Raw genomic sequence first — 15586 nt, 5'->3', positions numbered from 1 at the left:
ATCTAAAATCATAATTTAATTTTTCTTTCTCAATCAGCATGAATGGTAGCTAGGCTAAAGCCAAGTTACCAAAAGTTCATCCAAACGAAGTTTGGGCTTCATTTCTGATTCCGAATATTACAAGTTCATTTTAAAAGTAGTAAATGCACGCTTGTTTGCTATTAAAGCACAGTAAAGCATTGATGCCGGTCTACTTGTTTTAAAACCTGTTATCTATTTGCTGCATTCAGAAAATCAATGTAATTGGTACTTGTTATGGACCAGATTATGCACTGACAAGTCTTAATTTCAAATGGAAAGCTGAAACTGTGCACGAGTGTATGAACTATTGCTAGCTGCGTTGTGTGGCCTCCTATATTGTTGATTTGTTGATATTGCTAAAGAAACGAAATGCCAGGTTAACCCGTTGGCTGCTTCGAAAGATCTGCGCCAGTGCTGAACGTTCAAAAAATGGGTGGGGCCGCGTCGGCCAACGGACGTGCGCAGCAGCCAACGGGTTAATATATTCCATCTTTAAGATTAGGCCCAACCATAGATACGATCTGAGTTTCTCCTGAATTTAAGTTAATCATTTGTTTCGTTCTCCATTATTTAATTAGACAATCACCTCTAAAACCAAACCACATAGGCAAATCATTGTTTTCCACAATTTTAAATAAATCACATGTCCACAGTGTTGACTAGGGCCATTTATGAGGTCTGTGAGGATACGCCCTTTGCTAGAGGAAAAAACACAGAATGTACTCTGGATCTAATTCTGTTTTGACACGCAAGACTGGATACAAGATATTTAGGCCAACAGCAAGAGAAGGTAGTTCTTATTCTTGCTTAAATGCAAGAGTTTGTAGTACTAATTAAAAGATGTAATTACGCCAATAGAGACATCACTCACCTTACTAGAATTAATGGTACAGGGAAATAAACAGTCCATGCTGGAGAAATTAGTAAAAGGCGGAAAAATGAAGGTCAGAAATGAGCAGAAAGAGAAAATAGAAAGGTAAGAAATGAGCAGAAAGCGGAAAAATAATGGTCAGAAAGAGGAAGAATAAAGGTCTGAAACAAAAAGAGAGAGGAAATATAACGGGCAGAACAAGCAGAGGGATTACTTACCCACTCTGCTGGCTCGCCTCCTCCGGTCCTCTGCTTCACTTCCTCGACGCTGGAAGTTTGAAGCACTTGAAATCTCCACACCAATTCGAACACTGCTCTCATACTGCTGATAATGTTCAGCAGCATGAGAGCAGTTTCAGGATTGGTTGATGTGGGCTGTCTCGACGCTCCTACAGGCACTGTGTGCCCTTGTGACTGCTCTCCACCCAGCTGTCTGAGACACACAGCTAGGTGGTGAGGATTACACTGCGTATGTCAGGCTGGCCATTGCTTATCACCCGCCGAAGTGACATGTGCAGTGTACACTGCTGGAGTGAGCACCACTCCCCTGCTGCAAGTCAGCAGCAATGGTCCCATCCCAAAACACCATCTTGGGCTAGGGAAAGGGAATAATAAAATGGTAATAAATGTAATGTATTGCCATTTTATTTGCCATCTTTGCTGTGCTGGCAGCAGGGTAGTGACGCTCCTCTGCTCTAAACAAGGGGCCGCCACTGCTTGAAAGTAAAGTTTAATCCAGTGCTACATGTGGATTTTGACATACCCAGTGAAGAACACCAAAGACCAGATGAAACCATTGATGAGTTTTTTGAGAGGCTAGATGTTCTGATGTAGTACTGTAGATTCAATTAGTTCAATGGATGTCTGTCAGATTCCTTTTGATGACAAATGCTGAAGAAAATTCTAAGCGTAGAACAAGTCCTCAAGGTTGCTCTCACTGAAGAGAGTGCTGATCGTCAAGTGACTGACATGAATGCCGAAGGGCCCAAAGTGCAACAGTCATGAATATGAAGAGTAAGCTAAAGTATAAGGCTGAGGGGCATAGGGTGATGTCTCCACAGAAGAAGAAAACATGTTACAGATGTGGAATGTCATTTCCATATGAAGTCAAATGTCCTGCAATTGATCAAATATGCATCAGCTGTGGTAAAACAAACCATTTCATGATGACTGGCAAGGCAAAGAGAAAAGTAAGTGCGTCACAGCGTAAAGACAAAATGGCCGACTGAACGCTACCTCAGAGACAATCGATGTGCTCCCACAAGGCCAAGTGGTCACACCTACTGAGACAAATCAACACCAAATGAAGTTGATCCTCATCTCAATCGTCAACAAAGAGTTCCTCAGTATCAGTTTCTAGTGAAAGTGACAATGACAATGGTGCAATGTCAATGTTCACTTCAGAAAGGCATGCTTATTTCCGGTCCAGGGAAGTCCTGGCTTGGCAGTTCGGTCTGGACTGTTCCCATGAGGCACAGGGTCAAGACTGATTTGCATATGGCCAGGTCTAAACTGGGGTGGCATGGTGAGCAAAAGAATGATGAATTTAACCCAGCTATCTTGACTGGGGGTGAATGGTTTGATTTGTTCTACATTTCGTCCATCAATTGTGTGTCTTTTGCTTTCTCACCCTAGGTGCGTCGGGTATGCCCAGACGTGGGTCCCGGGCTCACTGCGCCACTGGATTCAAGCTATCCTGGCTGATATGGGGTGATACCCCAAAACCGGTCCTAGGATGCTTCTTTCCAGTCCAGGGAGGACATGGCTTGGCAGTTCAGGCTGAACTGTTCCCAGGAGGCACAGGGTCAAGACTGATTTGCATATGGCCAGGTCTAAACTGGGGTGGCTTGGTGAGCAAAAGAATGATGGATTTAACCCAAATAACTTGACTGGGCGCGAATGTTTTGATTTGTTCTGCATTCTGTCCATCAATTATGTGTCTTCTGCAGAGCATATCCAAGACGTCATTTGACATCTCAAACAGCCTGTAGTAAAAGCATTAATAACAGCGATGATATATTAGATTTTGAAACCACACAGAAAGAGCATGAAAGAGCTCTTATATACGTATTTTGTTTGTTGAACAATGCAGGTTTAACTCTAAATGCTGATAGATGAGATTCCACAAGAAAAGCTTGAAATTCTTAGCCCATGTATTTTGCGATGGGTGTATGAAACCTGATCAAGCTTAAGTGGAAGTGTCGTCTACTGCCAGTTCCCCATATCACATTTCTATGTTACGATCACTTCTTGGAATGATCATGTACTGTTCTAGATACATACAAGACTTTGCTATAATCAGTGCACGTTACAAAAACTGAAGAAAAAGAAGGTGTCTTCTCATTCATCACGTGAATGTGAGAAGAGCTTCCAAAAAGCAAACAAGCTTTTGAGAATGCCACTGAAATGGCATACTTTGATCCCAAACTTCATACAGAGGGTATAGTTGACCCTAGCCCTGTCAGGTTAGGTGCAATCCATGCACAGAACAGCAGATCACAGAATGTTCAGAGACATATTGGAGCATACACCAGCAAAAGCCTGTCACAAACACAATGTCCTTACTTACAACCCGAGAAAGAACGTTTGCAGTGGTCTGGGCGTGTTAATATTTCCATGTGTTCTTGTATGGAAAGCCTTCCACAGTAGTGACTGATCAACCTGCACTGTTGACGATATTTGGCAAACCCAAAGCCGAAATGCCTCCTCGAATTGAGGTTGCAAGAACACAACTATACAATTCTACATTGTCATGGGAAAGATCGGAATCCTCCTGATTATTTTTCAAGAGTGCCATTGCAGTGTCCGGATTCATCATCTAAGACACTGGAGGTCTACATAAATTTTATTTTGAAATCGAGCTCACCAGGTGCCATGTCTTTAGGACAAATCGTCACTGCCACGAGCCAAGATAGTGACATGTTGAAGTTAAAATACATTTTTGTTTATCACTGGTAGACCACACTGGTTGGACCAGCAATCTAGACCTCTCACTAATGACAGTGAATACATGAAGTTCAAAAATGTAAGAGATGAGCTTTCAGTGACTCAAGAAGGCCTCATTCTGTGAGGTTCCCGAAATGTAATTCCAGAGTCTATGACAAGTGAGCTATGTCACACATGAAGGACATTGAAGAATAGTTGCCACCAATAGAGCTCTCTATGATAGAATTTGGTTAACATATCTCAACTAAAGATTCTAAAAAGAACTACAGACTTGACATATATGCAACTGTCTTTCACCTCAAGTCATTCAGCACCCTTTGAAAATGTCAGAATTGCCACATCATGCATGGGAGAGAATTGCTATTGATTTCTTCGGTCCTCTTGAGAATAGACATCATCTTCTAATCATTATTCATACTCTCATTTTGCATTGGGGAAGGCCTTTCATCCACTACACATGAAAAGTTATTCAAAAGTTAGATGGCATCTTTGCGACATGTGGTGTGCCTGCAATAGCCCATCTTTTAACAGTTGAGAATTCAAACACTTTCTGAATCACCTCAAAATAAAGCATCAACATACATTCCTCTTAGGCTCCAGGCTAATGGGCTGGTAGAACGGTTCATGAGTACTCTAAAGAAAGCTGTTCACCATGCTGCATTAGAGAAGCTCGACCTTATTATTTATTTTTTATTTTATTGAATTTATATTGCGCTCAGCTACCCACAGTGGGTTTCCCGGCGCCAGGGACAGACTGAAGAAAGATCAAGCAGGTGCAAAAAAGAGATCACGAAAAGGAGGAAATCAAAACAGAAAAGTCTTCAACCTTTTACGAAAAGCCAGAAGATTAGTTTCTGTTTTTAACGCCAGCGGGAGAGCATTCCACATCTTTGGTCCAAGATATGCGAATGAACGGCCTCCCATTTTTGCCAGTCGGATTCTTGGAGTTAAAAAATTGCGATTATTAGATGACCTTAAAGAACGGCCAGGTAAATAAGGCTGGGCAAGGTTATGCAGGTAGGTAGGGGTGGAACCCTGACGGATCTTGAACAAAAAACACAGTGTTTTGAAAGTCACACGATCTGAAATTCTCAGCCAGTGCAGGTCACGCAAGGCTTGCATTGCGGACGTTCTCCGTGGAACATTGCGCAAGAGGCGGGCAGCTGAATTCTGTACCACTTGGAGTTTATTAATTGTTGCTTTATCTGCTCCAAGATAAAGCACATTGCCATAGTCAATGCGAGACATCACAAGGGCCAGGACGACAGTTCTTCGGGTGGACTCAGGCAGCATCCATAAGATCTTCTGCAGCCATCGTAAGGTGTTAAAACAGACTGCAGCAACCTTGGTCACCTGCTGCCTCATCGAAAGTTTGTCGTCAATCAGGAATCCGAGGTTATGAGCAACAGGCACAGGGGTAGGCAGAGGACCCATGTCACATAGCCAGTGTCTAGAGCCCCACAGATCTTTATGCTTGCCTAATATAATAACCTCCGTCTTCTCTCCGTTTAGCTTCAGCAGATGGTCTCTCAAAGGGGTTTTAAACACTACTCTTAAGCTTACAGTTCGACTTTTCACTCAATGACAGGGGAAAGCCGTGCAACTCGCTGTCACTATTCTGCCAGGTCTTTGATCTCTTACTCTAATCGGTGTACTTCCAGTTTGTGAAGTCTTGTGCATTCAGCTGTAATTGCTAGAAAGCACCCTCGTATGACTGCCTTAAATGTATCCCAAACCCTTGGGATCGAGATTTTCCCTCCTTCGTTATGTTCAAAGGAATCAGTTGCATGTTGTCCTTCTCATCTCTAATGACCGTGTCGCAGAGTAAGAATGGATGAAGTCTCCAGTTCACTGGGCGTGTTCTCATCCCTAGGTTGAGTTGTACCATGACGAGTGCATGGTCTGTGACTGATATAGGACAAATCTTTGCAGAGCAGGTCCGATCCAGCAGGAAGTTGTTCACCAATATCTAATCCATGCACAAGTGAGTGCAGTGGACATGGGAATAATGTGTAAAGGCCACGCATGTCATATTGAGCTGCCACAGGTATCCCACAAACCCAGCTCTGCCAGGGTCTTTTTCAATTTTTGGGAAAAACCACCTGCACTTGAGTCATTTCCCCTCTCCCTGTCTTTATGTGGGTCCTGTGTCTAGTTCAAATTGCAAGTCAGGATGGTCTACCCCCGTCAAGCCTCTGCAGAAAGGTAATCAAAATATGTCCAGGGTGGTTTTATGAGCATATAGTGTGGCAATCGTATGAGGTTGACCCTCCAGAGTCCTTCGTCAGAATAAGGAAGCTACCGCCTTTGTCACAGTCAGAGGGAGGTTGTGCCTCTCTTATATGGTCACTCCCTGTTTTTTAGTGGTTGTCAAGCAGTGTTAACTCATCGGGAAAGCCACATGTCTGAATTTTAACTCATCTTTGCGTAGAGATGAGTTTCCTATAAGCATACGATACCCGGTGCAGTGTCTCATAATGCACGTCAGATAGCTCCCCGCTTGTTAGGTGAATTTAGCCATTGGGTGTTAAGTGAAGTTATCTGTAACACTGGCAGGTTTGGATCAATGATCCTCACGCATAACATGGCTCATGTACGGTCATTGGTTCTCGCTGTGGTGGACATTTCGATACCACCACCAATAACCAATCATTACCAAAAACAAAACAAAAAAAAACAACAACCCAAACATATTGTGAACATTGTACATATATCACATCTAGGGTGCCATCTCAGCACCCATGTGGCCCAGGAGGTGGGGATGACTGTCCCCCCTTGCCCCTTTGGGTACGGGGCAGGGAAGCCCTTTTCTTCCGCCATTGCTGCACTGCCCAGACCAGAAAAAATGGACCAGGTGAGGCCCCTCTTCTGGAGAAAATGTTGTGGGTCTCCCTGCTGATCCCCGCAGGGTCTGCTAATGGAAACCGGTGTCCCAGTGTGTCCAAGTTGAAAAGTGCCATCGGGTCACTCTTAGTGCTGAAGTAGAAGCTTCCATCCTCCCATGTGTTATTCACATTTCCATGGGCATTGCAACAGAAATTTGTGTGGGCAGAGTGAGACCCCAGTCTCATTCCAGCCAGCCAGGAACTCCAGCATGGGTGCCCCAGGCCCAGAAATTCACCCCCATGCCATCCAGAGTTCAGACAGCCCCTGTCTCATGAGGTAAGTTGTGGGCAGGTCAGAGCCATGCTTAATCCCCCAGACCTAACAGTGAGTATGGCCCCTTTTTGGGCGAATCTGTGCCCTGATTAGTAACTGTTTGTCTCCGGGGAGTTAATCCCAAGGGGAGCCTGATCCTTTCCAATATGGCATCCCCCGTCTGTTTTCGTGGGTTTTGGTTATTTTTCCCGGGGTCTCAAGTGGGTCATAGCAACCGGCCCTCAAGATCAGCCTCTTGGCTGTGTCTTCAAGAGTGAAGTTCAAAATTGACACTGCTTGTTGCACCTCAGAGTCTGTGTGGCACCTTTCTCCCAACTTGAAAGAGAGCCCAAATAGGTATGTCTACCTATACCAGATTCCGTCGTCTTTGAGCTTCCTGGAGAAAGGTTGAAATGCTGCATGCCGTTGTAAGGTGAGTTGGGAGACATACTGTGCAGGAGTGATCTTGGAACAGCACTTTGCCGATTTTTCGGACTTGTTCTACTGACATAGTACTGACATGGAACTGACATAGTACTGACATAGAACTGACAATGTTCTACTGACAGTCTAGACTATCAAGTGCTTCTTTGTTACTTGAAAAATGTGAGTGTGTGTGTATGCATGTTGTTCCCTGACTACATGAGTGGATTAATCTGAGAACAAATAAACAAACAACTAAATAAATGAATGAGCATGTGCATAGATGGAAGAAGTGATGAAATGGTGGAAGGGTGAATGAGTGGCTTAACCACCCTCCAGCCTTTGTATACAGATTTATCACTGCATACAGAGAGACAGTGGCGGGTGGCAAAGATTGGGGTGGCGAGGCGGGGGACAAGGCAATGTCAAAAAGAACACGCATTTACAATGCAACGGTCTCGCCTTTGCCAAAGCTAGAGATATTGGCATTGTAAATGACAAAATTTGTATGGAACAGGGAAAAGCAAGCACAACGAGGGAACAGGGGGCAGTAAAGCAAGCACAACGAGAGAACGGGGGGGCAGAAAAGCAAGCACAACGAGGGAACAGGGGGCAGAAAAGCAAGCACAACGAGGGAACAGACGCTAGAAAAGCAAGCACAACGAGGGAACAGTGTTGGAGTCAGCAGAGCGTGCTCCCTCGCCTTGTCGGCGCCGCTTGTCACAGGTAACCTTTCAGAGCGCGATTTTTTCCGTATTCTTGCAAGGAAGAGATGCGATTGTCACCTGGCAAGCCGAGAGTTTACTTTGTTGTGTCTGTTAAAGTCTGTGCTCTTCGGAAGATAGCTCTCGCGTTGCTTTTCACAGGTGAATGTTCTCCCCAGGCTGCATATTTGCAATTCGAACCCCACCAATTTACTTAAACACGAAGCAAGTGCTGCCTTGGAAGGAATGTGTTGCACAAACCTGTTTAAGTAACAAAAGACGCCCTGGCCCCAAATGACCGCTTGTCTGCTTTGCCAAATCCCAGTTTTCTTAGAGGAAGGGATCATTTACCTCTGGGAACTGCTTTTGCGCTGATTTCACCCGCCTACTATTCCCGAGAACTGCGGCGTCAAGGCGCTACTGCATAGCTAGAAGTTTAGTTAACAGCATCACTTGTGTTCAGTAACCGAGTCGGTCTATGCAGAAAGCCTGTCGGTAAGTGCCGAAATGAAAGTGCACTTCCGCTGTGTATGTGTGCTAGAATGTACAAGCCTGGGTCGTGAATCTCTTGTTTTTGTTATTTCAAGTCCCTGCGCCGCGTGCATTTTGTGTGTGCGCAGGACTGAGCTGTGCAGGACGGTGTATTTCCCAAGCGCACCTGGGTGAGAGGCAACCCCCCGGCGCCGGGCCGTGGCACTTTAAAGCGGACACATCGGTACCCAGGGGTACCCCCGCCCGTGGAGCACAGATGCACCGGAGAACCGCACGCTGGTGAGGGCTCACTGACATCTCCGGACCCTCCCCCCTCATTAGAGGCGTTTATGGGAGATTGTGTGTATCCAGCTGTCAGGCTGAGGGAAAGCTGTGACATAGTTACCTTGGACCAGACAATCCTCTGAGCCGGAGATTGCCGGCAGATTACACCGAGAGCGATAAGGCGCATCCCCGCTAATGCCTCTGTTACCGGCCTCGTCACCTGCACGGCTCCCGACCAGGAGACTGGCAGTGCCCACATGCGGAGAGCTGGGCAGGTACGGCCGGGTGGCTCCAGGGGTTAGGGATCACCCCCTTCCCCAATTCCAAAGTGTGGAACATCCCTTCCTTTCTCCACCACAACCGGTCACAGGTGTGGGGTTTAGGCAATATACAAGGGGCTTGTCTGAGATGGGGTTTTGAATGACTGAGACGGTGGACAGCGTCCCCGTAGAAGGCTTTAAGCACCTGCCTAGCGCTTCGAGGACTTGGCGCCTTACCACTGTGTCCATGATTTGGGAAATGACCGGATAGTGACATGGGGTAGAATTACTGAGGTCAGGTTGCGCAGTCAGCAAGGGGCTTCATATCTACGGGACGGGCCTGGAATTGATGAGGCGTAGTTAAGAAATATGGATTCGTTTTAGGAACTCAGCTAAGGTTTAACTTCTCTGGCGTGTTGTTTGCCCGTTCTACATCTGTGTGTAAAATCCCCAGTGAGGAGGTTCAACGGTGCGGGCATTAGGTTTATTGCTACCCAGAAGCCGGTTAAAAACTCTGGTGGTGTGCAAAAAAAACGGAACAAGCTATAAGCTTTTTAAAGCGGTTTAGGAACTCCGAGGTTCATTAGAAATGCAAGTATACAGCCTGGGCATTCTAGAGCCGGTTTCTCTCCATGGGACGGGTGAACAGCTCTGTGGTAATGTCTACGTATTTTGCTGTTAGGTGTGGGTCTCTGTGGCGTTTGAGTGCCATTTCATGCACCCCTAGCGCCCACACACTGGCTCGGCTGCTGCAGGTGCTGTGCTGACACTGCTGTGTGCCGTGGCACGGTCAGTGCCTGTGATCTGACACCGCCAGGCGCCGTAATTGAAAATATATTTCTGCAGGCTGTTCTCACAGATATCAGGGGTCCGGGCTTTTGATCCCCCTCTCCTGCCGGTGTTCTCCAGGAGCTAATAAAACTCGCCTTAGAGCTCCTTAGCGCCTTTATTAGCCAACAGATTAGCGGTTCAGCGGGTTTGCAACAGCTTTCCCAGCTTGTAAGGCGCCTGTCGGGAAAGCCTCATCCTTCTTCCCACGAAGCCAGTTTAGCATCCACGCCCTCTTCCCAGCGGCCCACGCCGCCCTCCTTCCGGAAGCCGTTGCAAAATAAACAAGCATTTACAAGTGGGGCCGGTACCTAACGTGTAGGAAAATTAAAAAACTTACCTCCGGGAGTCGGCTCGGAGTAGGGAGCGGGTTTGGTCTGCGTGCTCACAGGGAGAGCCGTCTGGCTGGTGTGACGAAGGATGCCGAAGAAAAAAAAAAACCCACGCCCACCGCGCATGACGTGGGCAAAAAGAGAAAAATTCTACGGAACGCCCACGAATCGCCTCGGACAATGACGGACATATCTCTGTTCCAATGGCTAGCCTCCATTTATGGAGCTAGCCAATGGAACAGAGAGGCGGGACAAAGCCCCATACTTGTAAACAAAAGTTTTCGCCTGCGCGAACGCTGCTGCGCAGCGGATCGCCAGGGGAAACCTAAAAACAAGTACCTCCTTGCCACGTCTCTCCTCTGTTGTCTCTTCCAGCCGAAATGGAACAGGAAGCACCCAGGCTCCCCTGAGCCAATCACAACACTGCAATGGACTATGGCAACGTACTCTATCTGGGATCCACCAAGGCGGTCACCCGCCGTCTCCAACTGGTTCAAAATGCGGCCGCACGACTCCTTTGTGGATGTCGCAAATCAGACCACATTACAGAACGCCTGAGGGAACTTCATTGGCTCCGTGTGGAAAGCCGTATAAAGTTCAAGGCGCTATGCTATATGCACAAGATTAAGATGGGTGTGGCTCCCCTTTATCTTCAGTCGCTTGTTAAGCCCTATTCTCCTTCCGGCCTGCTCCGTTCTTCCTCTCAACATTTATTCTGTGCTCCTAAGTATAGGTTGTCCAGAATGGGGGGAGGTGCATTTGCCAACTTGGGACCCAGACTGTGGAATTCTCTCCCGTTGGCTGTCCGTGCGGAGGTCAACTATGTTTGTTTTCGAAGAGCTGTTAAGACCTGGCTCTTTAACCAGTAGACTTATTCTTTCTTTTCCTTGGTGTTAGGATACTTGTAACAATCAGCACCGGGAAATCCATTTGGGTAGCTGTAGCGCTTTATAAATTCAATAAATAAAATAATAAATAAATAATGGGGCATTGTGATTGGTCTGAGTGCTGTGTTTCGCCGCTCAGCCAGAGAATGGGAGCCTGGGCATGTTGTATTCCAAGGCTGTAATGCAGCCTGGGTGGAGGACATGCAAAGTGCGCATTAGTGTTTGCCCGGCCCCAGACAGCATGCCAAACAGTATTGGGCAATTACACTGTGCCACCATTCCTTCCCCTGTTCCTCTGTCACCAGAGCAGCCCCGCCTGCAAAGTTGCAGCAGCAGGAAAAATTATAATAACCTCGAGTTATTATCATTTTAGTGTTTCTTTATTTAACTGCTGCAAAGCAGTGGGGTGAGGCTCCTCCGCCTTAGCGGAGGAGCCGCCACTGCAGAAAGTATTCCTGCAAGAATGCATACCTTTAAGTATTTACAAACTCCTAGGCTTCTTGGATACATACCTATTTATCAATCTCTTTGCACCAGGTTGTGATTTACTGTGTTTTTGCAGGTATAAAGTAGCATACATATGCTTATTTCTTCTTGTGTTTTCCTCTTTCTATATGTGCGGCATTCTGCAGTACATATAAAAATGGTTGTGGTCATAGATTTTGGTTGGATTCATTCCCCTTTGTGAGAGATTGATGACCTCACATAACGACACTCCCTACACAGAGCTACGCACAAGCTCTGTTCCTTCTCGGACGCACACTCGTCATGCCTCCTCCACAAGTAGGTATTAGTTACTTCACTTACCATAGCACACACCCCTCTTTGTAAATAGAATCGCATTTCTCACACATTTCCCCTTACCCATAGGTGCTCTTCACTGCCTTGTCCTGAAGAAGACCCCAACGCGAGTAAACAAATTACCCTCCAATCTTGGTGTTGAAACGTAGACAACATGCAACCTCCAGTACAAGCTCAAGGGATAAATCGTGATGATTAAAATGTACAATTGAGCTATGTCTAGACACAGGAACAGGAGACCATGTTAGGCTGGAAAGATTCTACTTCATGTGTAAATGATGTATATATGTCACCATACCTTTTCCCTGTCCATCACTCACTGACTTACCACCCTCTATCCTACACCCTCTTCTTCCCCCACATCAAGAGCACTGTAAATAATAATTTCACAGCTATTCTTTGGAGCAACTGTGTTGCCATCTAATGCTTTGAAGTTATTTCGCATTTAATGCCTGTCAAACTTGGAATTAAATATGACTAGAGTATTATATCAAAAATGAGTGGTGAATGCTTTTGCGCTATCAAGCTGTATTTCAATTTGCTACCACGACTAGATCTATACTGTCTGCATAACAGACCCAGGCCTAATAGTTTTACATGGGTCACCCCGTTAAAACTTAACACGCACATATAGAAACAGCAACAGGCCTCTGAGGATTGATTTTGTGCAGGAAGGTTTCCCTTCCTGCATAAAAACAATCATGCCTACAATGCAGGCACTTTAGAACCATGGTACAAGGGGGCCTGCATTGGCGCTAAGGAGCAATTTGTGCACCAGCGCAGGCAGAGAGCAGAAATGCGCCATATAAAGTTAAATATAGCAGATTCCTGCCCTCTCCCTTTCACTCAGCGCAACGCAGCAAGGTGGCTTGCTGCGTTACGTGAATATTTGATAAATATGCCCCCACTGTGTAAACAGCAGCAGAACAATCCTGCCAGAGAACTGCGGGATGTGAGAGCCAATTTTTTTTTTGGGGGGGGGGGTATATTTTTTTTCCTTACCAATTACAGGAGTTACTTGGAAATACAGCCACTGTTTCTCCTTGTATCACCACTTGACTTAGCTTGTCCGTCACTTAATAATTAGCTTTGGGATAACCTCCCCTTATACTCTGTCAATGGCAGAAAATAGTCAATACATAGACTTATCAGACGCGTGCAGGTGCATTAGTTTCATGAAGGACCGTTACAATCAGTTAATGGCTGTTAAAGTACAATGGCCAATATGTGAATTAATTATTATACAGTTACTGATGAGAAATGACCTTTTGTAATTTCTCTGTATTTAGATATACCAGCTCTGTAAATAGGTAAATCTGTCGCTGACAAGATCTAAAGCAGGAAGAAGAACTTAACACCAGAAGGGCATTAATGTTTCGACTATGCTTGCTCTATTTAAATACCACATACATACAGACACACATACTACAAGACTGTCAGAGGCACCAGAGAAAGAGTTTGCTAAACACTTTCTTAAATCCAAAGCAATATATGTTTATTTTCATAGAGGTAGTGCGTAATTTGTAAAACAATAAGTGCCAAAGCTCTCACCAGGAGGCCACTGCAGCTTGCACCTTATATTGCCCTTGCCATGTTGCCTAATGATAGTACCACCAAAACTGCTAACCATCACACTCCTACAAGTGGGACAATTCGGACTATTCCAGACCCACAAACCTAAAAGAATGTCTTGGAAGGCAAGATTGAATTTTTTATTGACTGTTGTTGTGGTCATCTCTAAATTAGCCAGTCAGCGCCATCTTGTGGCACACTGTCACAAGCGCCGGTGTGGACAATTAAGTGTTAAAGCCGAGCACCAAAAATCACTGCCTCAAATTAAGCACTGCATAGAAGCCACTTTCTTTTGATATGCAACCCTTTTACTGCTAACATCTACGTTTACTTTTTCGCCTTTCTAGGAAGGTGGTAAAACATCACCAAGGTATTTTTTCCAAATCTTAACTCCTCGTGGTTATTAAGGAACCAGTACCCTCTTGTAGGAATTACACAGAAATTAGAAATTCAGAACATTCAAAAAGTCATGTTAAAGGAAGTCAAGAGAACACATATGCACCTACAATAACAAATCTTCAAAACATAATTAAAATTAGCTTCAAAAGGTAAAATATCCCTTTCTCTGCTCTTACACCCTGCTCTTTATGCATAGCCTAGGCAAACATCATTCTGATAAATTTTTTGTTCTATTGAATAAATTAAGCATCCATTGTTCTATTATAATACACTCAAGTGTTCTAATTTAATACATCGATGCTCAATACTGAATGATATAATACATGGTGTCTTGATGAATGCACCCGTCTGGAAGGTCTTTAAACTTGAGGGCTTCTTTGTTGAATATTTGAGAAATATGTTGACTACAAAATGAAGAACTGAAGGTCGCAATGAAGAGATAAAGTGCAGGATGAAATCTCTCAGCCGTAGAAAGCCCTCAATGAGAATGATGGCTAAAAGTTTAAGAAACTGCTCAAAAGTATTAATGTGGTCCTTCAGCCTTGATATTACCTGCTGAAAGATTGAGACCGGGAGTGGCAGGATAAATAAGGATGTGGATGAAACCTTGCTGTCCTTCAGTTTTAAATGATTAAAAGTTAAAGTGGCAAGATGAGAGAAAACATGGGCAGACAAACATTGGTGATGTTCTACAATATTTTGTGTGCACACCACACTTACTTCAATGGTAATTTGATGTTGTAATACGTTTCAGCCCCTTTTGTCTGATATCTGTACACAATTTAGTGAATAAAAAAGACATGACTCAGAATCCATAAACACAACCTTGGTGGGTTGGCTTATTTTGTGTGCTTAAACCAATTCCATAAACATTGCATAGTCTATTCAGGATAGACAAAAGCGACGGTGAGATGGTAAATGAATTTGGAGATGAATGAATATGACTATGGAAGGAACACAGTGGAAATCTAAGTAGATGAATTGATTAACCAGAAATAAACAAATAACGCGATCAAGTAATTATTAAGTAAGCAGATTACTTAATAGCTGAATGAGTCACATAGATTATATATCCAAAGATGAATCAGGCAATGAATTAGTAATTCATTATTAATGAATGAAGTAAATTTTGAAAAAGGAGTAGAACTAATGAATTAGGAGATTAGTAAATCCAGTGGAAAAGCAAAAGAGAAGATGAGACAATGAGTAAATCAGAACACAAAACAGCACATGGAATAATGAAGAAAGGAAAAGTGGCTAATTAAATAGAGAGTACTGGGAATCAATAGGAGTTAAAGTGAGACTCACACACTAGATGCACAATTGTTACAAGAAAAAGTTAGGACATTAACAAACTGTAGATTAAACAACAGAGCATATGACCAACAGAGAAAGATAGAATATATTAAAGATACAATCGTGGCACAATATTGCTATTTAACTCTTAAGCCGGGGAAATGTGTTGAAGAGAAACAGATTCTGTTTCAAAACAAATCACATTATCTGCACCACACCTACCTTTTACCTGTCATGGGGTAGAAGGCAAGGGAAAGAAAGAAGCCGTGAAAGACTGGATAATGAGTACAGTGAGAGAAGCCAGAAGTTATAAAACCATGATGTTTACTAGACAAATATGTGAGATGGCACAG

The 15586-nt window shown here is 44.4% G+C and overlaps 1 protein-coding gene across 2 annotated transcripts in view; it reads right to left on the bottom strand.

Moving 5' to 3' along the window:
- Nucleotides 1–15586, bottom strand: part of PPP1R1A (protein phosphatase 1 regulatory inhibitor subunit 1A) — a 519576-nt gene that overhangs the window by 209387 nt on the left and 294603 nt on the right. The window lies entirely within an intron of this gene.

The sequence above is a fragment of the Lissotriton helveticus genome, chromosome 1_1, assembly GCF_964261635.1.
Source record: "Lissotriton helveticus chromosome 1_1, aLisHel1.1, whole genome shotgun sequence".
In the NCBI taxonomy this organism is placed as follows: Eukaryota; Metazoa; Chordata; class Amphibia; order Caudata; family Salamandridae; genus Lissotriton; species Lissotriton helveticus.
Note: the sequence above shows the minus strand (reverse complement) of the source record. Positions and strands in the feature narration are given on the sequence as shown.